The sequence below is a fragment of the Dermacentor silvarum genome, chromosome 8 (assembly GCF_013339745.2).
Source record: "Dermacentor silvarum isolate Dsil-2018 chromosome 8, BIME_Dsil_1.4, whole genome shotgun sequence".
Classification (NCBI taxonomy): domain Eukaryota; kingdom Metazoa; phylum Arthropoda; class Arachnida; order Ixodida; family Ixodidae; genus Dermacentor; species Dermacentor silvarum.
Genome location: NC_051161.1, coordinates 64,312,310 through 64,336,120, shown reverse-complemented (window position 1 = coordinate 64,336,120; position 23,811 = coordinate 64,312,310). Strand labels below are relative to the sequence as shown.

The 23,811-nt window shown below is 43.5% G+C and overlaps 1 protein-coding gene across 2 annotated transcripts in view; it reads right to left on the bottom strand.

Moving 5' to 3' along the window:
- Nucleotides 1-23,811, bottom strand: part of LOC119461357 (mitochondrial pyruvate carrier 2-like) — a 337,603-nt gene that overhangs the window by 42,317 nt on the left and 271,475 nt on the right. The gene's annotated exons all lie outside the window — the stretch shown is intronic.

Below are 23,811 nucleotides of genomic sequence, written 5' to 3'. Positions count from 1 at the left end.
TAGATTTTTTTTATTGTTATTCTTTTACTGTACTCGACGGCGAGCTAACTTACACCGGCGTTGAGGGAACAATATACTTGAAAGCTGTAGTAAGTGTGACCACCTGCTGCGCGCCGAAATACCTGACACGAGTGTTTGGCAGCGATAGCCATTAAAACTTATTAATTAATTAAGTTACTAGTACTATGGTCTCAAACTTGAGAAACTGCAGGTGTGGGTACATGAGAGGGAGAAAAAGCATAAAAACAAACAAATAACAAATTAGGTGATTCCTCTGAAAACAGATGAGGTGATAGCTTCCGCAGCGAAGCATCTAGGTTGTTCCATATTTCAAATGTGAATGAAAAAAAAAAAGAGAACCTGAAACAATCTAGGTGCCACCTAAAACCAAGAATGTTAGGCGCGTCTGTTCTACGTTTTATTCACTAATACCAGTTTTGTTTCCAGAATACTGCGGTCTCAAATTTGAGAAATTGGAGGTGCGGGTGCAGGAGAGGGAGAAAAAGCATAAAAAAACATCAACAAATCAAAGTTAAGCGATTCCTCTGCGAACTCATGAGGTGATAGCTTCCGCAGCGAAGCATCTAGGTTTTTCCAAATTTCATTTATGAATGGGGGAAAGAAAACAGACGACTTGAAGCAATCCAGGGGCCACCTAAGAGGAGGAATGCTAAGGGCGTCTGTTCTATCTTCTAGTCACTAATACCAGTCTTGTTTCTGGAACACCCTTCCTTTTTAGCTGGACGGACGGAGACGCCTTGAGACTGCTAATCTATCCTCGCCCGAGTCAGCGCGCAGGAGCCTGCAGCGGCAGCAGCCTTTCTGCGCCCGCAGCAGCAGCAGTAGCATGTTGCATCGCTCTCCTCTTAAGTTATACCCTTCGGGGCAGCTCAGAGTGACCTCACACACACACACACGCACATACAGCGTGGGGCGATCTGCATTTCACCGTCCGCAACGGGGGTGATTACGAAACGAGGCTCGAAGCCGCACCTCTGTTCTTTTTTTTTTTTTTTGCGTCATTCGACGAGCTGACTTTGAAAACGAATAAACTCATAAAAATCCGGAGACAGCTCTTGCGCGGCACCTCGATTCTTCCTTTCCTTTTCGCTGCGCTTTCGAAGCTTTCTTTGACTCGTCCGTCGGTATCCACGTGGTCCGATGGAAAGCCGACGGGCATTGCGGAATTGCCTGCCCTATAGCTGCACAGCCTACATGCCACACTAGAGAATGGTGCACCACTTGAACAACTATAGTGAGCATGGAGTGTACCGGCAAGTCAACGCAGATACAGATACATTCGTGAAGCTGTTTGCAGATTAGAACAACGTGCGATTGGCGTTTCCTTTTTTTTCTTTCTGCGCTGGCGGATCACGATTGCCGACGGCGTGATAAACGGTCGATCAACCGTTGTTATACCGTTGTGATTGCGGTATATATCGGAGTGGTTGACGTCCGCTCTTAACATTCACAATGCTGCACCAATTTCGCCGGACGAATTACGTAACGTCTGAATACCTGCATACACGTATAGTATATATCGCCATATATGGGCGTACGTTTAGGTCTTGCTCTTTACATCCCGATAAAAAATATATATAAGAACGAAGACAAGAAAAAAGAAAACACAACTCGCGTCACGCGGTATACCTCGAATGGGGCACCGTCGCGAATCTTGTTAGCGTTGTTTTATTGCCGTTAATGACCCCGCCGGTTCAATAGGGCAGCGATGATCCTGTGCCTTGGAGGCCTGCAGAATATGTACTGTATAGTACGCAACGGAACATCCGTCCATTCCGTAGGCGTGAGCAAGCGCGGTCGCGTTCGCCGTGTGGTACGAAGGTCGACCGGCGTGTATCGCTCCGACTGCATGGCTTGGGCCGCGTATAGAAATCGAAAGGGAGCGATTAATTACGAGAAGGATCTGGGCTGTCGCGCCTGCCCGAATGCCGGCCGCTGTTGGCTGCGATTTTCCCGTTACGAGTTATAACGGACTCGCCAATGTGCGCAACGCGTTTGCGCCGATCGTCCAGGATGTTGGCGGTGTAGTTTCCAAAATTAATTGCCATGCGGTGTGAATTTCAGTTTCACGCAGTGAAAGGTGTACGTGATTGAACTGTATATATATATATATATATATATATATATATATATATATATATATATATATAGGGGAAGACGTACATGCCGGAAGGTCACGCGTGGTCAGCGATGAACTTAATTTATCAAGAGCGTTGTCACAGGGCTTATATCTGAAGGCGCGGAGAGGCCTTTAGGACTGTTATCGACGCTTTTAGATGACCCTTCCCTCATCGCGGAGTGGAGCCCGGCTTGATATTATGTATTCTGGAGCCACAGCTCCCTTGGCCGCTTCGTTAGATTTTGATAAAATACTGTAGGGTTAGGTTGATTCTTCGAGAGGAAAAAACTGGTTAGCACAAAGTCGACTAGCGAAGTTTGACCTTCGAACTCCTACTCGAGGAGTACGCTCCTAAAAAAAAAAAAAGAAAAAAAAGGTCGGAGTAGTTACTACCTAGTGTCACAGCATTTTCTACCTTTGTATAACTGCAGTTCGCAACGATAGAGTTGGTAACAGTACTTACTAAACAATGTTCAGTTCAGTTCTTCATTTCAGACAAGTCTCGGATACAAGGGCAAGAGACAGATGAGCTCTGTCTGACGGGACCCCGGCACCCGAATGCACATACTCAGAGCATGCAGCAACTGGAAACAAGTACATTATACACTATCGTTACGTGCAGAACACAGTTTTATGCAAAATAAACAACGGAACTATAGGTGCATACTTTTGCACCTATAGTTCATACAAATTCATACAAATAACGAAACCTCAGGAACATAAAAATTCCTGTATACACAACCTAATAATCATTAGGACAGGAAAGAAGGTAAGCTTCAAGATTATTTTTTTAAAGATACAGGGACGCACATTTCTGAATAATTTCTATGGCCTGTGTACGTTTGTTGAGAAGACCGGGAATTAAGTATGAAAGCATTTTGGTGCCATAGTTGGCCCGCACAAGTGGAATTCTGTAATGGTCGTGCCTTAATTTATACGGCACATTACTACTAGAGTGCAATTCAAGATAATTAGAAGGATTGAGCTTGATTTCGTGAAAGACGTAAGAGAGCCATTTCAACTCATATAATTGATTCACTTTTAGAACGGAGTGTTCTAAAAAGTACAAATCTGTTGTGGTCGTTGTATGAAAGATTTTCGACATATTGTATCGCTTTTTTCTGTAATGTTACGTTATCAACCTCATAAGATAGTTCTGGTTATAGACCCCCAAATCAATATACAATAGTGAAGATGTGAATGAATTAGGCTGTAATATAAATGCGGCTTCATTCATTTGGGAACAAGGTTTCTAATTTTGTACAATACACAGAGTGACCTTGATATGCTGGCATGAACTTTATTAATATGCTGGGACCAACTCAAGTGTTCTTCAAAAAGGCCACCTAAACACTTATAGAAAGAACCACGTTCAATTAGATTGTTTTCAAATGTTAGTTGAAGTTCAGAATCATCAGGTTATTTGCGTGCTTTAAATACAATAACTTTTATTTTACTAACATTTAATTCTAGTTTATTTATATTCAACCATAATGATAATTCGTGTAACCATGTATTAGCCTCAACATGAATACGCGTATTATCGAGAAGCATACCAGAGAAAAATACACTGGTATCATCTGCATACATAATTATTGCAGGAGTTCTTGGGATGGCTATTATATCATTGATATAGATAATAAAGAATATTGGACCTAGAATAGACCCTTGTGGTACACCATTTATTAATTGTTTCATTTGAGATTGATGGCCATTCAAACATGTATACGGCACGCGACTTGAAAGTTAATTGCGAATCAGATTTGAGGAAACTCCTCAAAAGCCACAAAATGGTAGCTTGTAAAATAAAATGCCATGTTTAATAGAATCAAGCGCTTTTTTTTTCAAATCTAAGAAAAGTCCGACTGTGAATCGTTTGTCATCCATATTAGAAAGTACTTTTTCCTTTATATTAAGCAGTGCCATTTCAGTTGACTTCTTCGCACGAAACCCCAACTGTTCTTTTACAAGAATTTGTCTGCTGCCAAAAAACTTACATAGACTATTTTTTTATCAAATATTCTAGTAGTTTATAAAACAAAGCATGGACAGATATAGGCCTATGGTTATTTATGTTGTAAAAGGGGCCACCTTTATCCAAGATAACCACTTTTGCAATTTTCATACCGTCTGAAAAAAAAAAAAAAACCTTGGTCTAGAGCATCATTACAGATATGCTGTAGTGGCGAGCAGATTAGATCAGCAACAACAATAATGGGTTCGGCCTTAATTTTATCTGCTCCTGTCACAGTAGATTTATCTAGGTTACTAAGGAACGTGAACACTTCATGTTCATTACACGGCTTTAAGAATATATAGAACTTACAACTGGAGAGGCAATGTACTGATTAATTTCATGCTTTGTATCATATTTCTGAGACGATTCAACAGAGGATAGGAAATGCGCAATAAATTTGTCTGCCAAAGCAGTGCCACTGTAGTCGACATTATTGAGTGTTAATGTGCTAGGAACATCACAAGTATAGCCCTTCCCATAAGGCCACTAAGACAATTCCCGATTTTCTTAGGACAGTTTGAAACTGGGGCAAATTTATTCTTGCAGTACTCTTTGCGTGCTTTCTCAGTATCAGAACCTAACCTTTTTCTTAATTTTTTTATATTCCTTAAGTTTGACTGGATCTTTTAATCGGATGCATTTCTCAAAAAGTTTGTCCCTTGCAATAATTCGTTCATATAACTCCCTTGTTACTCATGCCGTTCGAGATCTTTTGTTGACTTTTTTTACTAACAAAAGAAATGCGCAATCATTTACTTTGTACTAACTCAAGGAAGATATTGTACGCTATACTAGAATTATTCTCATTGTAAACATCGCTCTATGAAATGCTTTCTACCATAGATCTAAACGTAGCCAGATTATCTTGATTGAAACTTCGGTATACTATTTGTTGAGCTGGCAGTTTTTTCTGGCAGGTTCTCATTAACCGGGGAAAAAAAGCAATACATAGGTAGGTGGTTGCTTAAATCAAATGTGAGCACATCAGATAGAACACTAGACAACTCATGATGTGTGACACACAGATCTATTAACGTGTCACTCTCTAAATTTATTCTTGTTGGTGACTGGATAACACTGGTGCCGTGAAATATATCAATGGCCTCATAAAAAAAAAAGAAAAACGTTGTGGGGAGCTGTTTGTCAAAAGGTCAATATTGAAATCTCCAACTAAAACAACAGGCATATTGAGGATACATGCATATTCAAGAAGGTCGCGTACAAACTGAACAAATTCGGCAATTTCACTAGATGGGGGGGCGATAAGTGCAAGCAACCAGGGTTCCAGAACATTTCACAGCAATCGATTCGTAGTGCGTACGAACAAGAGAAAAGTCTGACAAAACTTCATACTGAAGACGCACAGTGCAACGCCTCCGCCTCTACAGTTTTCTCTGAACACCCCTTCAAATTTGTACCCAGGAAAGGATACATAATTTTCACTTGTGAACCATGTTTCCGTGTATGCTATAGTATATCAAACATATGATTCAGGAAATCCAGAGCCGTCTGTATTTAAAAGTGCTTAGTTTTTAGGCTTCCAATATTGATGTGAAAAACTGACATCCTGTCATTTTCGTGAACAAGAGAACTGCGCACCGCAGAATTAAAAGATAAAGCATCGTAGTAAAAAAGGTCTGGTTTGTGATGCCATGAAAAAAAAAATAGAAAAGTGAGACAGATAAGCAAGACGCAGGAAGAGTGGTGTCCGTTTAGATTATCTTGTGGAAGTTGGCATCACATGCAATCTGTATTGTCGCTTCACCGCTGTGTACTTGCGCACAAATATTCCCATTACTATGCCAAGCATATTCACACTGCTTTTCCGTAGCCTTCGCCCTCATCATCCACATACCCTTTTTGTTCTGCGCTGTTAAATTATCAAGAAAGTAGACCGTAGATTTAGCCAACCAGAACTGCCGGGACTTTGCCACGTTTAGTTGGCAGTCTATGAAGGCCTTCTACGTTCTGTTTATTCAACTGAGCCAGCTCTATAAGTCCTGTGCATTGATCTTTTGGAACAGTTTTTCATTTTCAACTTGCGCAAGTCCATGTACTTCTAAATTATTCCTTTTACTATATTGTTACAGTCTGTTTATTTGTTGTAGTTCCGCGACCTCCCGATCAGTGTTCACTGACTCAGTCTTTTCAACCATTTTCTTTAAAGTGACAATCTCAGTGGACTGAAGCTTCATTTCTGCTAGTGCTTGATCGTACTGATCTGAAAAATGCTGGGCAGACTTTTACATACTTTCCACAGTTTCTTTGGCCTGGCAAAGTACATCTAATTCTGTTTGATATCTGGCAGTTCACAAAGCTTTTTGTTGATTTCGATGAACAGCTTTTCAGTGAACTACAGCTCGTTCTGTGCCTGCTTTGTTATTTTTGGGGGGCCTCGAGCAGCTGAAACCACACGTTTGACATCTCCAGCTTTTCTTAGCAGTATCTGCCATTGCTTTGTAGGATGATGTTACTAATGGGTCTCAGCTACCAATTCCGAGCGTACAGTTGGCACAACCGAATTCAAAGTTCCTATTCTATAATACATATATCGGACCCACTCTGGAATACGCCACAGCTGGTTCGATACATGCATCAGAGGCGAGACTGTTTGTGCCAGGTGGTGCTAACTGCGTTTGGAATTGGGAGCCGAGACCCATTGGGTAACACTGACGTATACCTTGTTTAGTTAGTATTGCTACTAACTCTGTCGTTACCAACTAAGGTAGCAAATGGTGTGACATTAGGTAATAACTACTGCAACCTTCTTTTTTTAAGAGTGTATGAATAAACATCGAGTGGGTGCTCTCAGTCATATGATGTGCCGCGTTGTACGTACGCGCAACATCTAGACGTCTTGGAATTTGGGATACTTTTGATAGTGGGCAGCATTTTGTAAGTAGACAGGTTTCACAGTTCTGTCGCAGTGCTTCATTACAGACCTTGAGCCAACAGTAAATTCAAATCAAACGTTGTCGGGATGCGTTCGTTTGAGTGATGTGCGTTGCGCGAGAAGTGTTAGATGCACGGATATTGCGTTCGCGAGCATCCGAGGAGCTAGGAAATTGCTATCGGCTGCTCGCGTATGTTATGCACTCGGCATAAATATTTGGTAGTTAATACGTATTATTTACAATGAATACATAAGTGGGCAGACCTTACGAATAAGCACTTACGTAGACGCCCGATAATGCGCACAGCACGTTGTTTTAAGCTTGCTAAAGGGAGTTGAAAGAAACTCCGCTCGGAAAAAATTGGAATGACCTCAAGAAAGCGTTCGCTCAAATGAAAGTTAGCTCAAGAGAACTTGCTGTCGGTTGTTAAAGAAAACAGGTTGTGGATTTGCTAACTGTTTCATTTAATTTCATTTTAGAACATATAATACAAATAATATTGCGTAGGCACTTGGACCCATAGCGGTACTGCTAGTCCCGTGAATTAATATGTCAATTTCAAATAATGAGAAAAAGTAATTCCCATTCTAATTTATCTGTCTGATCTCGAAATGACCGGCTATAAGCTAGGATGATTATACCACGCTTGCTGTTTTCTGAACGAATTCTCTGCACCAGTTTCGAGATATTAATTTTTAATGTGTCCGTCGAAATGCATATTGGTGTTCCACTTACTTCTGTGCTTCAATACATAAAACATCGTTTTCTCAAAAGAAGTAACTGGAACGCCAATGCATTTCGTCGGCAACATTGAAAATGAATATCTGGAAACTGGTGCAGTACAGAGAATTCCATCCAAGTGGATACGCCTTGCGAACTCGCCGCCTATAATTCGTAGATTTAAATATGTGCCGTAAATAACTAATTAAAAGTTAATTAGCGTAATTATGTTGATTAAAACTAATTACCGCCTCATCTAGCAATTTAGATAAAGGGTTAGAATAGCGCACACGCACACGCACACACACACCAATCGCGCACGCGCGTGTGTTGCGCACGCGCACACCAATCGCGCACGCGCATCCGTGTTGTAGCTGCGACAAGTAGACAAGTAGCTTAAAAATTAAAACCTGCCGGCAAGTTCTAAATGTATGCGGATTGTGCGCATGACCCGAATAAGTTACTGTTGTTGATTTGACGTAACGAACGTCATCAGAATCGCGCATGATACGCTGTGGTGAGAAAAACATACGTGTGAGACCGGGTAGCAACTTGCGTGAGTTGCGCGCTGCATCACGAGAAAAAACCCATATTGCAGTGCCCAGATTTTTGCTTATGGGGAAACACCCAGTAGTCGGGAAAATGTGCGAATTTAACGATGAAGAGTAGTAAAGCACGGACCCGCCACACACGTACAATAAGGAAGCAAACAAGGAACGCAGCTCATATAGACGAACATGTATACTACACGATGAAAATATTAAGGACGCCGAAGCCAGCTCAACCGTAGCTTTTTTTTTTCTTTTTTTTGTTATAAGCGCTAGATTCGGGCAGAGTTCCAGACATTCAGTGTGCGCTGAATTCAATTACACAGACACGCCGACAGTGGAGAGGTGCACCGTCAATATCAAGACTTCTGAGCACGCGAACTGTGTTCAACTGGCAAAGCCTTAAAGCTTGGACGTCTGAGTTTTTTTTTAATGTCCTGCATGTCTCAGTAATTTGTCTTTGATGTACATCTATCGCCATTGCAGTCAACGCTGCATTGTTAGCATTGGCCTTTGAAGATTGAGCAGCTTGCAAAAGAATACGCTCAGCATATGCGTTTGGCCAAGAGACGCGTCGGAAAGCCTTAATATGTTTACTGCACATTCATTCACTTCCGTTGGCTATTCCGACAACATCGGCAATTACCACATGGATGATCATGACTGTATATAGTTCGCTATTAGAGGATCAGGACACATAACCGGTAATAATTGCATTATAACTACAATATTGCTTTGATGATGTCGCAAAAGCATGGCCTCTGGGCATGAAGCCATGGCAGACATCCATGCGTCAAAATATTATTTAGAGGCTTTCACCGCAGTCGGATATAAATGATCTTTTTATGTGCTCAATTTATGAGTGCTTACTATACTGTACATGTTCATGACACCTAAACTATCGCCGCCGCCATTGATTGATTATTAAATCATTGAATGATTTATTATTATTATTATTATTATTATTATTACTATTATTATGCAATGACTTAATCACATGCTTGAGAGATAGGGAAACATTAATCAGAGAAAGGTGGAAGGAAGGAAGGAAGGAAGGAAGGAAGGAAGGAAGGAAGGAGTGGAGAAGGAAAGGCAGGGAGGTTAACCAGTTTAGCACAACCGGTTTGCTACCCTACACATGGGAGCGGGATGGGGGGAATGAAAGATGGGGAGGAGAGAGAGAGAGAGCACATAGCACAGCACACACACCATCAGTCACAGTCCGTCACTCTTGCGTGGTACGTGACATCACTGTCACAGCCGCTTGTCCAAGCCCGTTTCTTTTAAAAACCTAAGTAGTCCCTTCGTCGCCTTCAGCTGCGATGCCTTCTGTCGACGACATGTGAGAATCGTTTCAACTGACAATGGTCTATTGTCAAGGTGCGCTAGAACGGACGCTATAGGGACTGTCTCGGAACATTATATTCAGGACAGTCACATAGAATGTGTTCTAGCGTCTCCTCGCAACGACAGGCATTGCAAAGAGCGTTGTCGGCCATTCCAATCAGAAATAAATAATATTTCGTGAATGCCACCCCTAGCCATAAGCGATAAAGCAGAGTGGCCTCTCTTCGGCGGAGTCCAGTTGGCATACAGAGAGAACGGTGGAGAGGTTGGTTTTAGTAATGTGACTATATATATATATATATATATATATATATATATATATATATATATATATATATATATAGCCTGCGATTCCACGCTGGGGAAGGGATTTGGAGGAACGACCCAGATAGCGTAGGAACACGAAGGTGATATGGCGAATAGCTGCTGCACCAGTTCTACTGCGAGACGTCCCCATCGGATTCGGTAGTCAAGGCGATACTGCGACAAATAATTGACGCCCTGCAGCAGCTGGTATCTCGCTCAAGTTCACCTGTGGCGAGAGCAGCTGTGCAAATCATGCAATCCATAGACGATCTCCTGGCTACGCTCCAGTAGCATCTTCCCCTTTCCGCCATGGTCACCTCCTTACCGGCACAAGAGGACCTGGTGAAATTCATCAACGCTGGCTTGAAAGATTGCACCAAATAGGCCTTGGACTGAGGGTGTCCACCAGCTCAGCTATTGATTTTAAATAAAGTGTTCATCTCCCTCTCTCTCTCCGCCATGGTGGACGTGCCGGGAAGCCTGCACGTGCAGGTTGTCCAAGACTGCTCGTATATCTCTACTGAATCGAATGTCTTTTCGTAATCTATGAAAGACATAAAGGTAGGTTGGTTGCACTCGGCAGATTTCTCAATTTTCTGATTAATGACTTGGATGCGATCCATCGTAGAATACCCCTCCCTGAATCCAGGAAGGGGCACCGCCGCCTTTCAAGTCACCTAATAGATAAATTACCGAGCACAGAATGTCCGTATTATGCAATGCGCGCCGTATATAGTACGATACTCACGCACTCTACTAGCGTACTATTGCCATAAATTCAAAGGCGAACATTTCCGAAACTGCTTGAATGCGTCTTTCCGTTTCAAGGTACACCTGCCTTTGTAACAGTGGCTTGAATAATACTCGAAAACGTACAACCAACCACAAAAGATTATGGGACCGCAGTACCTCAAAAAAAAAAAAAAAAAAGCTGATTATTTCCGCAGCCTCGGAATTCAGCCCGGTGTTCGTATTTCCAGCCTCTACTAGTATATATGCGGAGAGCATTATGCTGTACGGTATTACTGGCTATGGTTTGCAGGCTGCTCGGAAATTCAATATCTTCTCCCGTCCCGTGGTCCGTAAAGTTTTGGGGTTCTGTACACTTGGGGTCACTCCATGCTAAGAAACCGGGTACAGGAATGTGACATTTCCATTTGGTCACGTTTCACTCGCGTCTCAATTTTGGCAAAGTGTACATACAGGCGAGCACGCGCCTAGCTGTGAAACGAAGGAAAACAGCGAGGCGGGCTTCTCCTTGCAATACATCTTGATCGCAAGAAGCCAGATTTGTCGCAATATTTCTTTAACGAGCTACGCACGCACGCAGGGACAGACTTTTGGCAACAAGTTACGTGGGACACCCAAGTCGAGTGGCCATGACACTGACGATCCGCCACGTAATGCTCGCGTTTGATGCTTGTGGCCGCCACGGCAACTGACAAGATTTCACCGGTTGATTCCCTAGTATTACATAGAATGATGACACAGCAGCCTCGGTTTGACAGGGACACGAGAGAGAAGAAAACACACACAATTCACATCCGGCGGCCTGCTCCAGTCGAACACGCAAACTCACACGCACTAGGAGAGCAGCGTCTCTTTTTCACGTGCACCGTCCCTGAGTGGGATCAAATCTTAGTGGCGTGAGGGTACACGTGTTGAAATCCTTTGTCTTGCAAGTCGATGCAGTCCCATAGTGCAATAACGCGGACAGGCAGGATTCCAAGAAGCAAAGGAGTGATCGTTCATTTGACGGTGCACTTATACAGCCAAGGGATCGCGTGATCCGTCACAAAAGGAATGCGTGCACAGGATGCGCAGTAACACGTCACGTCACGCTACAACACATAGAACATATAATAAGACACGATTACTAGCGTAACAAGACAGGGACTAGAGAAAGAACACGGGATCACGCTATAGTCTCGTGACTATGCGTGGTCCCGTGTTCTTTCTTTAGTTATTGTCTTGCTACGCTAGTAATCATGTCTTATTATTCTCGTTACCAAGTAGCCCAACGTTCTGCCTTAAAACAGAATATATGCTGTATGGCGGGGGCTGACTCCAGCCGTCCTGTTGTTTATACAGCTTAATTTTAAAGGTATATAGCTTACGTGACCATTCGCATCACGCTTATACCCGTGCCACTTATTAATGCCGAAAGCCCCGCCAAAGTGTGCCGCTGCAGATATCGCTACACAAGTGCGTTAAATAGTGGCTAAATGAGCGATAACGTTGGAGATCTCGATGATGGCCACAGTTGACCCGGGTATACGTGCCTTATGCACCGAGTTTCCGGATAAGGTCACCACCGCCTGGGGTGCGAAGCGATCGTGCCGCAGGCAGCGGGAAAGATGGTCAATGCCGCGTGCTTAGAAAGCGAAAATGCGGGGCCGGCGGAGTGTCTCGCGACCTCTGCGACCTTCGGAGAAACAAGCGGACGACCCTGTCACTCACGGGCGCCGGTCGGATGGCCGGGGTCCGCAGTCTGCACGTGGCCGACCTCCTGGCTTACACGCTAACGGCGCTTACACTGTGCTCGGTCACTGTTTAACCAAACGCCAGATAGTCCCTAAATCAATTTAGAGTGGTGAAGCGTTTTCTTCCTTTCAGAATTTTATTTGCCTATACTTGGCAAAGAAATGACGATTAGTAGCGAAGCAAGTGGAGACCGCGAACTTCCCTTTATTGAATATCGCTCCTGAACCACAACGCCGATACGTCAGCGTCAGCGCCCGCTTATCCCGTCTTATGCACTGTTCCCTTCAGAGACTTTGCCTTACCAACTAGGATTCGGACCTTACGTTAGTGCGACGTCACAGATTTTCAAGTGTTTCCTCGCATTGGAACGTTTCAGCGCGGAGAATGGTTAAGTCTGTGGTTCCTTCAGAATGCAACGGAATCCCTTCTTTATCGACAAATTACTAGACTCTTGCAAGAAACCGGCTGCAAAAAAAAAAAAAAAAAAAAAAAAATCCATGACGTCATGCGCGAAGCTCGGTAACTTCGACATGGTCATCGCCACCGCATTTAGTTTTCCAGTCTTTAATGGCTCACCAACCTTTCGCGCTTGGTACGATGGACCTTTGGCGGTTTTCTGGAGCTGTAATTTACCAATGAAACTAAACCTAATATTCCTTTCTAGCGACCCTTTAAGAGGAAGTTTTAGCTCGCTTTCTCCTATCTAAGTACATGGGAAAGCAGACATCGTTTTTCTCGGCAACCACTGCAACAAATCTGATGAGGTTTGTTGTATTTAAAAGAAAAAGTTGAAATCTAGTGACTGTTGGTTGAGAGTTTTTGATTTAGATGGTCAATTTTTTATTAAAAGTTGACAGAAATCGCAAAGTTTCAGAAAACGATACTATCAAGTTTACAAATCTGTAACTCGGCAATGACAAATGATATCGCAATACCGTAAATGCATCTGATAGTGCATCTAAAGCGGACAAAATTGATATATTATACATGGCTCTCAAATAGACCACTAGTTTGTGAGTAGAACTTTTGCAAAACCCTTGTGAACGATGTAACAAATTCACGTAAGATATAAATTGACATATCAAATTTTTCCGCTATGCATACTCTCACGGATGTAGATTACAGAACTGCGATATCTGTTTTTGGTGCAGAGCTGCGAGTTTGTAAACTTCGTGCTTCTATTTCTTTTTTTTTTCAAACTTATTAATTTTTGAAAATCCCATTAAAACAATTCAGGCCCTAAATCGAAATTCCGCTTTCAACAGTCACTAGAATTTAACTTTCTCTCTCAAGTGCAACAAATGTCATTAAAATAGGCCCAGCGGTTATCTCAGAAAAGAGTTTCCGCGCTTTACACGTATTTGAATAGACGGCATCGGCGTTGGGCCCGAGCTAAAGCTTCCTCTTAAGCTGAACCGAAGTTGCAACCAATGGACTAAGAAGAGAAATTTCAGATTTGTGCAGAAACCATCGGCGATGATTTTCAACGTAAGCGAATAGCCGAACGCTTCAAGAAATCTATTCGCTTTATTAAGGTGGCGGTTCCACTCCGGCGGCACGAGCCCCCCGTTTTCAGTACATTTGAAGCAACCGTGGCGGCTCTTCTACTTAGGATATAAAGCTGTCGTATATACCATAAGAAAGCCTATTTCTTGTAGATTCCGACTATATATAATATAAAGAAATTTATTGATGTGATTTTGAAATAAATGTTCAAGAACAAACATGAGATACATGGTTCTTGCGAACTGTGCCTCAGTTGTGACCATATTTAGAAGAAACTACCGCATTTACTACATTGCGGCTTGCGCTGTAGTTTTAGGACATACTTATCTATTTCCTAGACGCAGAAAAACAATGTTGAATTTTTAATTTTTGGATAATTTGCTTTTGAAGATTACCAAATATCGCAAACTTCTGTTGTAAACAGCCCGGCAACTACACGCTAAAGGAAGCTAAATTTTGGACAAATACGAGTTCAAGGAACTTACATTTAGGACGCGAAATCTCATTCATGTACCTGTATTAGTTTTCCTAATAATGCGACCGAAATTGAGTAATATTTAGAATTCTGGTTCTACTTTTGCCCATTTTTGCGGGAAGGTACTAAAGCTACGAAGCTGCGGTTTAAAACAACGGTACGTTGGCTGCGCAAAAATACGACGTGCATCATCAGCTGAGGTGTGTGTATGTGTTGAGAACTATTTTGGCTGTATCGGTGTTTACTTGACGAAGAGCAGCGGTGTCTGTGAATTGCAGGCGTGAATTGGAAAATCTTCTCGCTATCTCAACGCTTGGCGTTAGAACTAAAACATAAGGGTGCCCGTGTACGGCCAACCTAATGCAACACCCGATATAACTAAGCGCCAATCGTTCTAAAATATTACTGTCAGCCACCGGCACCATCCTCACGCATTTCAAGTCTAGTAGACCTGAAGTCACTATGCTATTACTACCTTAGCCTTCTGTACGAGGCCGATGGCGTTGTTCAGCACATCGAACAATACGCTTGGTAAATCAGAATGATACATAAAAGATTTGTGCTTCGGCATTGCCTTTTTGCCCTGTAACGCAGTAATACCCGAAGGGGATCCCATGAAAAGAATCCGACGGCTATTTATGAGAAGACAATTTCCGTAAAACGGGTGAGTGCGTTGTAGAGGACGGCAAGAACAAGACCGAAACAAGAAACACGGTTTTCATTCTCTTTCTCGATAAAGAAACAACAACAAACAAAAAGACACAGGCTAACGCCGCAATAAGACTTCGCATGACCATGCCGCATGCTTGGACCATGCGCTATATACGGTGCCTAATGTCTCCCCCCCCCCCCCCCCCCTTTTTTTTTTTTTCTAAGGAGGGGCTTCCCATCGCTTCCCATGCTTCAGATCGTAGTAAGTGTCTAGGAGTAAAGGGATAAAGTAAAGGAGAACTACTACAGATGTACGATATAGCGACTAGGTAAAAAAACAATTCCATAGTATCGCTTCTTGTCAAGCTAAGCAACACAACTTATTCCGCGGTAGAACTGATAGCCACGTCGTTATATACGTCATATGTTTTGTAATTACTCCTTGCTGCTAAACCACAGCTTAGAATTACAATGAGAATGCTGCAGTAGGGTCGCATACGTGAAACGAGATATGCACGACTGATATCCGTGGCTGTATTTATATAGGCTTAAACACGCGCACACACATCGCTCTGGGTACTCCGTCCCCCTCTGCGCCGGCAGAAACTCCGGCTATGGCTACTTAAATCCCTTCAGTGTGTCTCACAGAACCATTTCCTTCATATAAGACGCCACGTTACTAAATAGACCGCGCGAGCGCGAAAACGATCACCGGAAGCTGCCGCCGAGCCTATACCTGGCATATAACAGGGAGCGCTCGCAAAAGCCAGCATGCCGACTGCCCATAGATGGCACCACTGCCTACGCAATATGGCGGCGCCCGCGAAATAAAGGTCTATAGGACTCGTGTGAAAACTGGAAGAATAAAAGAGAGAGAGAGAGAGAAAAAAAATACATGCACACACAAACAGCAGTCAGGTAAGTCGCAATGAAAAGTTTGGAGTTTGGTATGCATTCCGGCGGAAATCAAGTGCGCAAGCGTGTTTGGCCAATACAATGCATTAAACTAGTTTCAGGCCGCGCGGCTACGCTTGAATATATTTTAACTTTTTTTTTTTGCTGGTACCGTGGTCTCCAAACTTTTGATCTCGACTGTACGTGTGAACATGTTTTTGAAATTCATTAGCGTGATGTTCATTTGCAATGTGATAAGGCAGGTTATTTCATTCAACTTTAGTGCATGGTGTGAAAGACTGAACGTATCGGGATGCGCGGCAAATTTTCCGTTTTAGTTTGAAAGGATGATTTTGAAAGGATGATCACGACGAAAATATTCATAAGGGTACATGAAAAGACAACCACCGCCGCAGATAAATTGCTTGAGCGCCAACTGCCACGTACGGAGCTCGTGAGGGGGCGGTGGGGGTTGAGAGACTAACCCCCAGGCCTCCCCTTCCTCAGACGGCGGCCAGCCCTTGCTTTCTGGTGGAGTAGATCGAGATACCAGCAGTCATAGAGGCATTGCGTAATCAAGGAGTACAGGAAGCATACGTGAATATATTGGCAAATATCTACAAAGACTCCACAGTTACATTGGTTCTCCAGAAGAAAAGTGGAAAGTTGCCTATCAAGGGGTCAGGCAAGGAGACACAATCTCTCCAATGCTATGCTATCTATGCTATGCAATGCTATCTCTCCACTGCATGCTTAGAAGAAGTATTCAAACTCTTAGACTGGGAATGCTTAGGAGTTAGGATCAACTGCGAATATCTCAGCAACCTTTGGTTTACAGATGACATTGTCCTATTCAACAACAATGGGGACGATTTACAACAAATGATTGAGGACCTTAACCGAGAAAGCGTAAGAGTGGGGTTAAAGATTAATATGGAGAAGACAAAGATAATGTTCAATAGCCTGGCAAGGGAACACGAATTCAGGATCGCCAGTCAGCCTCTATAACTGCGGGTTTGTGGACAGTTTCTTTCTACCTTTTTTTTTTTTTTGCAAAGGCACTCTTTCATTCTTTGTTTCGTCCGAAATAAACATGAAATCATTAATAAAAAGTTTATAGAGTCTGTAAAGGGGTACGTTTATTTAGGTCAATTACTCACAGGGGACCCTGATCATGAGAAGAACATTTACAGAGGAATAAAATTGGGTTGGAGTGCAAACGGCAGTCATTCGCAAATCGCGACTGGGAGCTTACCACTGTCATTGAAAAGAAAAGTGTACAATCAGAACATATGGGGCAGAAACTTATTAACGAAGAAGCTCGAGAACAAGTTAAGGACCGCGCAAGGAGTGATGGAACAAAAAATGTTAGGCCTAATATTAAGAGACAGGAAGAGAGCGGTGTGTATCAGAGAGTAAACTGCGATAGCCGATATTGTAATGGACATTAAGACGAAAAAATGGAGCTGAGGAGGCCATGCATTGCGTAGGATGAATAACCGGTGGACCATTAGAGTTACAGAAGGGGTGCTAAGAGAAGGGAAGCGCAGTCGAGGACGGCTGAAAACTAGGTGGGGTGATGAAATTGGGAAATTTGCCAGCGCAAGTTGGAATCAACTAGCGCAAGGCAGGGGTAATTGGAGATCGCAGGGAAAGGCCGTCGTTCTGCCGTGTACATAAATATAGGCTGATGATGATGATAACTAGGACACCAACTTAATAAATGGAAAGATTAACAACCAGTTGGCACTCAGAGGCACAACACGGAAGAGGCAGTCCGTGAGATTGCTGTTCCCTATAGGTGGAGGCTACTCCGCCGCCGTAAACATACTTATTGCCTCACCCGTAACATACCTGATCTTGCGCGTTCGTGCTCATCCCATTATGACGAGCCGGACATAATTAAAAAGCTTCGCCTCACGTTATACTGGCGTGTTGGAAAGCTTTGGACTCAATCAATCGTGTCTAGCGCAACCTTGATCCCTGGCTACGGCTATAATTACCCACAGGCCACCCCCGGGTCTCGAAGAGGTTAAGGCGTCGCGGCCGGACCAGTGGTAAACAACATACACGCCGAGGTCACGTGCGCAGTGCCGCGAGCAGCCGCATGTGAAAGCTGGCAGGAGAAGCCTCACTGCATAAACGCATGTCTACTGTTCTAAACCGGGTCTGGAAGACTGGAAACAGCAGTAATTAATGCAAACGGCCAAGGCACTATCACCTGGTGGTTGCAGTGAAGAAAGTGATACACCAGCAAGGAAAAGAGAGACGTCCCTCTTGGTTATACAGAATTTTTTTCTTTGCGCGGTTTACGTTCACAACGCCATGTACGAAATAGCCCAACAGCAAACTCTTGCGAAGTTCATTTATTTGCAACTTTCAAGAAAAGGTCCTCGATCAATACGTGCATAAAGTAAACAATGCTTTCGGTTTTATCTCTTTCGATCTCTCTCTCTCTCTCTCTCACTCAATCTTTTCACTTTCTTTTCCGCTTTCCCCATGCTTAGTAGGGGGTGAGAACTTTCAGCTTTTCCTTCATTGTAAATCAACCCCTTTCTCTCTCCGTGCCATGACACCATTCGCGTTCGCGGAAAACAGCTGAAGGTTCTTCGCCGTGACAACAAACTCTTCACACAACCTGCTCCCGAATCTGAGGTCCCAAAAGAATATTTCAAACGAACTGCTCTCTAGAATTGAGGAGCTGTAAGCTGAGTCCCATCTTTCGCTCGATGCGTAAAGCCAGTCTCCTTGACGTGTGTCGGCGGGTGCCGCTAAGTCAATGGAATGAAGCATCTGCGAGAATCTTTGTGCGCACGTCGATTGCATGTTTGACGAAGGGAAGCGCTGTGGAGTCATTAACAGCCACCGAGAGTACACTGCGCAGCTGTTGCAGGAAAGTAGAGCCGTGCCGTGCAACTAAACATTATACCCACGACTTGCACTACACACCAGTGAGTCATTCTGGTACTACGCTGAGATTTTGAACCCAGCAGTCATGAATGCGGAACTGCCGGCAGCGTTGGACATGCATGAACAGTTGTCTCGTGCCGTTTTACCATTGAGGCATGACATTTACCTTGCTGGCAGGACAATTGTAGCAATATCAGGCGCGCACGCAGTTAAAACGTTGGGCCCCTAATTTTCTGGACGACGCCCTTACTTTCACTGTACTGCGCTGGATCTATACTGGCTTCTTCTGTGTCCAGTGCGAACGTTGAAAAGGGTGTTCTCAATGTTTCGTTCCGTAAATCGGAAAGATCCCATCGCAATGCTATGTATGCCTGTAGAGAGAGAGAGAGAGAGAGAGAGAGAGAGAGAGAGAAAGATAGCTACAGAAAGCTGAGCTATACAGCTTGCTCTGGCCTCCTACTCTACACTGGGGAAAAGGGACGGGGAGGAAACGAGATGATGAATCATGATTATGCTATGAGAAAGAGGTGCGTATATACAAGTTCACAACCTATATAGTGGCATCACTAAAGCCTTGCGTCGAGCCCAGTGGCTTGGAGAAAGGCTATAGCGGCACATGTAATCAAGGCTGCGCTGTTTGCATTGGGCCAAGGACCCAAAAGAAACTCGTCTGATAGCGGCCACTTGTCGAGATTTCCAACGGAAGAGACCAGTTTCTGTCGATCTTGCGCATACGTGGGACAAACGCAAAATACGTGATGAAGCGTTTCTGGAACCTGACAGTGTTCACAATTTGGGCTAGTGTCACCGCCATCTATGAGGTGTCTATAACGCTAGGTGAATGCGACCCCAAGGTGAATCCGGTGCACCATGCTTGTTTGACTTCTTTTGAGCTTGTGAGGCATACGGGGAATTTCTTTTCTGGGTTCCACTTATGCACTCGCTCTATGTACTCGCTATGCGTCGATCTGGGGCGCTGTAACGTAAAATGATTCCAAACTGTTTTGATTCCAATTTCTGCAATCAGCCTCCACGATTGGTCAAAACATTTTCGGGCCACTCCCAACTTCGCCTGTCTGTCACGCGACGTCACGAAAACCGTGATAGCTCCCCATATGATATAACGTGTACACACTGATTATGCATGATTAAACTGCACAAAAGAAAAATAATCATTCCTGATTCGACGCCTTTTCACCATTAGCCCTCTGCTATTGGTCCAATGTTTTCTGGCTACGCCCACTTCGCCTGTCTGTCACGCGACCTCACAAAACCGCGAAAACTCACCACGTCAAAGTGACGTGTACGCGAAAAAAATGCATTAATATGTCGAACAAAACTGAAAAATTTTCTGAATAGCCACAGACTGCCCCGTTCAGAAAGGAATAGAAGATGGTTGCCCGCCGATCGCTCAGGCCCTCGCTACGCGCACCTGCCGGTGAGCATGTATTTATTTGCGCATAATAAATCTTTTTGCGTGGCAGTAAAACGTTATCGAGCCCTTTCGGCATGCATACGACATCGCTCTGCCAACTCTTCCTTGCTGAGGATCCGTTTTAGCGGCATTCTTATCCTTCCGTTGCACGCCGCCGCGATTTTCGACCAGCCACCGCAAGCTAAGTAAGGCGAAGCGGACCAATCGGAGAAGCCGGCACCACCCTCTTCTTGCGGTTATCTATTTTCACTGTGCTGGCTCGGCCCCATCGAAACCCTCTCCGCTAGAGCGTGCTCCTCACCTCTTGTCAGCCAATTAGATAAGAAAAACCGCTGAGTATAGACAATGTTATTGGTTTTGAAAGCGAACAAAGGTGACCTCCTATAAACGAGGAGAGTGTTTGATTGGGTTGTTCAGACAACGTTGCGGGTCACCGCCCGATGCTTGCGTCGGTGGTTACGTAAATTTGACGCCAGGAGTTTGGAATCAAAACAGTTTGGAATCATTTTACGTTATAGCGTCCCTGGATGGGTCCAGTGCTCCAATGTAGAGTTGCGTATTACGCAATGGAGTGGTGTGTTTGTGTCTGTTCGTGAGAACGCAATACGTACTTCAGAAACATTATTTAAAGCTGTTTTCGCTTCAGCGTCGGCCTGTTATGCCTTGCTGGTGGATACCTGCGTGTATATATCACAGCAAATTGTAAGGGCGATAAAACCTACTGGTATTGTATGTGATGAATATAAATAAAAACGTTCATGTGGTGTACTGGTCTTTTATTTATTTATTTATTTATTTATTTATTTATTTATTTATTTATTTATTTATTTATTTATTTATTTATTTATTTATTTATTTATTTATTTATTTATTTATTTATTTATTTATTTTGCGATCAAACTGTTTTTGGCGTATGGGTGGAACAAAAATGAGAATGACGCGAAAAAGGCTGAAAAACACCGAATTTAATTGCGCAGTAAAAGCAAGCTCCGATAAACACAAATCTTTGCGGGGGAAAAATTGAAATAAAGAAACTCCGAACGACACTTTCCCTTTTTGTTACAAAATCAACTCCGAGACTTTATACCATAATCCACTTTGCAGTTTCGAGACGTTAAATCACACAATTAAATTCGTACTCGTACTATAGGCGCAACTGTATACCCACAGGTGAACCACCATAAACCTAGTGAAAGCTCTCGAAGGACTGAGACGCGGCAAAAGGCAGATAAGAACGTTTTGAGGGCCACAGACTCTCTGGATGAGTTTTTAAAGCGAAACTTTCTTGTCGCGGTCCAGGGACAATTTCGTACGTATCTGGTCTCTAACGCCCAACGCCACGGAAGCATGCTTCGACATAGAACAACACCTTTTTTTTTTTTTGCGGGCAAGCCAGCGCGTTAATAAGCTTGGCGGGTTTCGATCTGCAGAAAACTAGAAGAAACCGGCGCATCAGAAACACCACGAGTAGAACACGATCGACACTATATGGATAACCACTGAAAATCTAAACAAATAGTATACAGGGTGTCCGAACTATCATGCACCAATATTTAAAGATATGCGAATGCCACGTAGCTGGACAGAACGAAGATAATAATGTTTGCCGTCACTTGGAGATACTCAGATAATTTTTCGCATTCCGCCTAATTACATAACCAGTCTTAATTAATTAACTTCTAAAACATTATAATTCGATGAAAAGTGTCAATGAGAAAATTGTAGAGCAACATGAAACACTCACGATACAGCTTTCTGTTTCTCAATACGTGCTACATAAAAGTGTTTTTCCGAGCGTGAAAGAAACCCAGGAATACACGCAAAATTGTCGCGCGACTGGCCGGTCGAGGCACATTGCGTGATTCGCGGGCTTCTTTCACGCTCGGAAAAACACTTTTATGTAGCACGTATTGAGAAACAGAAAGCTGTATCAGTGAGTGTTTCATGTTGCTTTACAATTTTCTCATTGACACGTTTCAGGTAATTATAATGTTTCAGACGTTGAATAATTAATTAATACTATAATTATGTAATTAGGCGGAATGCAAAAAATGATCTGAGTATTTCCAAGCGACGGCAAACAATATTATCTTCGTTTTGTCCAGCTACGTGGCATTTACATATTTTAAACTCTTGGTGCATGATAGTTGGGACACCCTGTATGTATGATGTACTGCATGTAAATATGTCTATATAATATACAGCCTGTCTATAATTCACTGCAAATAAAATAATTTCTTTGTATAACATGCTGTTCTTTAATACTAATATTTATACCTCAAAAACCACATTTCACATGCACACACGCATGGTTCGGGAGCCAATCACACCAAGAATGCTTCGCTTTACGTGGATATCAACTGAAGTTGAGTCTGCCTGTTTTCTATTTCTTTTCTCTTTTTTTTTTTGCTTATTCGCATGGAGTTACCACGTGTCATAACGTGGAATCAAAATTAAAGGTAACCTTGGGGGCGGGCTTCATGCAGATATTGCAACAGTGACTTGCGAAATGAATCCATCCTTCATAGCCGTGATGTTGGTCTGTTCCTAACACTCCAGCATGACGAATCCGTATACGAAGGCGTTCAGCGGCTATTGTAAGTCCCGTTTTCGCTTGTGATCCCGCACGGAGTTGCCTCGTTCGCACAGCCACGAGGCAAAGCCATACTAAATGTATTCCAGGCTTGTCCCCATCCGGAATGCCTACACAGATACTGCGCATGGTCTGGCTTTTTGCATTTTCCCCAGCATTATCCGGGGGTCCACGAAACCGCGCTTGGGCATACAAAGCACACGCCACTGGCGGCTCTTGCAGGAGGAAAAAATATAGTCCTCCGTGTTGTTGCATGAGTGCCGTGTGTGTTCGATGTGAATCATGCCTTGTATACGCAAACGAGAAGACACGGACACACGTATGTATAGAGAGACGTGCGCGAGCTGTCGCTCCCCGTTTCGGCCTTGAAGCATCACGTTCTAGCTACCTCGCAACTGCATCTGGAAGGTGCTTGATGTCTCGTTTCCACGTGGCGGCCCAAGGAGACCGAAAGGTTAATCAGGCAGGCACTTCAGAGGCGCCGTCGTGACGCTCGTAGGACAGTATACCGGCCTGTGGCGGATGTAAAACACATTATTAAGGGGGAAGGGGGGATGGAGGGGGTACAGGAACGTTCTCTTTTGTGGCGAATTGGGCGTGTTGGTACATATTCGAATAGGCGGCAGCGGAAAAAAAGACACGGACGGAGACAAGGCGACAAGGACGAGTGCTTTTGTTTTTATAATCTCAGATTTTTGAGAAAGTGCGTTTTTCAGTGTACAGCCTCCCGCATTTTTAACTATAATGCTCGAGAACACTATAATAGGGTCGTGCGTCGTCCTGAAGGGAACATCGCATTAGACGACTCTTGCGCAGTTGAGTGCTTAGTGCGCTTGAGAGTACGTCTGCCGGTCTCGCTGATTATCGCCGCTTAAAGGCGCTAAAATGACG